This window comes from Pinus tabuliformis, chromosome 5_2 (assembly GCF_031772625.1).
Source record: "Pinus tabuliformis cultivar Carrire ecotype Pingquan chromosome 5_2, CPIR1, whole genome shotgun sequence".
Lineage (NCBI taxonomy): Eukaryota > Viridiplantae > Streptophyta > Pinopsida > Pinales > Pinaceae > Pinus > Pinus tabuliformis.
Genome location: NC_142306.1, coordinates 170,447,541 through 170,449,498, shown reverse-complemented (window position 1 = coordinate 170,449,498; position 1,958 = coordinate 170,447,541). Strand labels below are relative to the sequence as shown.

At 38.4% G+C, this 1,958-nt stretch overlaps 1 pseudogene; it reads left to right on the top strand.

Annotated features, from left to right (window-relative positions):
• The first annotated feature begins 785 nt into the window (after nucleotides 1-785).
• Nucleotides 786-1,397, top strand: LOC149158096 (3-phosphoinositide-dependent protein kinase 2 pseudogene; annotated as a pseudogene).
• The last annotated feature ends 561 nt before the right edge of the window (nucleotides 1,398-1,958 follow it).

Sequence of the window (1,958 nt, the reverse complement as noted above, 5' to 3'; positions counted from 1 at the left end):
TTGCAACTCGTGCCCAACCATATGATATCTTCCAAGCAGTAAATACTTTATCTGATGTGACTTCTCAGAAAAGAAGTTCATTTGTTCATAATATATTACAGAGAAGATCGAGGTTGCTTCCAGAAGAAACAGATGGATCCTCGGCTCTACTTAATGCACCGGTTCATATCACAGCTCTGAAATTTGAGAATTAAATTAACCAAGCTCTTCATGGCCTAAAAAACAAAATCTCAAGAAGCAGAATATAAGTTTGCCCATGAAGAACTATATTTCCTCTGTTACTTACAATACCTTGTTGCTGGAGAATTCATACAACCTGATTGGGATATGTTTCATAACCTACATCCAGCAATTGAATGCCATGGTGCTGCACGGGTTGTCAGAGGTTGTGCAATTTATATCAGAGAAACTGGAGCACTTTGTCAAATAATGGTGACCGGAATATACTCTTTGAATGTTTTCCTTTCTGCGCCAGTTATGATCTTTTCATTCAAATTCATATTACAGTTTCAGGTGAAGATGATTTTTAGAGTTGGAGAGGGCTATTTTGTATATAATAAGTCGAAGGCCTTAGCTGCGCTAAATGGTTTGAGGATGGAAAACTCAAACAAACTGGAAATGATCTATGGGCACTAGGTTGCACTTTGTATCAGATGCTGTCTGACATATCACCTTTTAAAGATGGCAGTGAGTAGCTCACATTCCAAAGGATCATGGATAGAGGTTTCAAATTTCCTAAATATTTTCCTTCTGAAGCACGGCACCTTATTGATTGTTTGCTGGATATGGACCCATCTAAAAGATTGGCTTCTGGTCCTGAAGGGTATGCTTCTCTCAAGAGCCATCCTTTCTTCAAGGGAGTTGACTGGGATAATGTTAGGGGTATGCTGGCTCCAAAGTTAGCCCCACCATTAACTGTTGATAAGGAAGATGAAGCTGAAGATGCTGGGTGGCTTCTTTCACATGCTGGATGTGGTTCTACTAATGATGAAGCACCTCCCAAAGAGAAAGAGTTGGCCTCATCATCAGTGGCAGTAGAGAATAAGGAGCACAAGGCTAAATGTTATACTATCGATGCTTTTGACTCTAAATGGGAGAAATTTCTAGATCCAGGGGAGTTCATTGTGATGGTTTCATTGGTTAAGAAAATTCGGAAACTTTACAACAAAAAGATGCAGCTGATTCTGACAGACAAGCCGAAGTTGATATATGTAGACCCAGTCAAATTGGTACAGAAGGGTGAGATAGTTTGGTCTGATAATCCTGAGGAGATTAATGTCCAAGTGTTGAATTCTTCCAACTTTAAGATCTGTACTTTGAAAAAGACCACTTCATTTGAAGATTTGAAGACAACAAGGAATACTACAGTGATTTTACGTTCCAGTTGGGATTTATGAAGCTTTTTATTGGTTTGATGCTAATCAAGTTTGCTGTGATATGTAATGACAGAAGCAAGTTTCATCTTCTTAAAACTATTTAGGTTCCTAATAGCTGTACAAATGTCTGAAGAGATCATGAATCTAAGCAGAAAATGCTTCAAAGATACATAGGTTCTGTTTTGACATCTATAGCAGTTTCGTAGCGCGCTACGAAACTGCTGTAGAATGCTGTTTTGTGGAAAAACAATGAATTTTGATGATGAGGTCAGCTAACGGTAAAAAGAAGGTCTCAAACACAGGCAGGGAAATCATACATGGATTTCATAACAGCTCAAGCAGTGACAGGTGTAGGTCTTGAAGGGAAAATAAAATATTTTGTTTATTTTCATAAAGTTTTCTCAAAGGCAATTTATGACCGAGCTACTAGGGTATTGGTGGGGTTACCAGCATGTTCGGTTGGTACACCTGTTTGGTCCATGAAGCATTCAGATCATATGGCATATGGTTATTATGCGTTGTCATTAAAGGTTTAAAGAGTTTGGAGCGTGGTATTTATATGATGAAAGAAAATGGGAGACA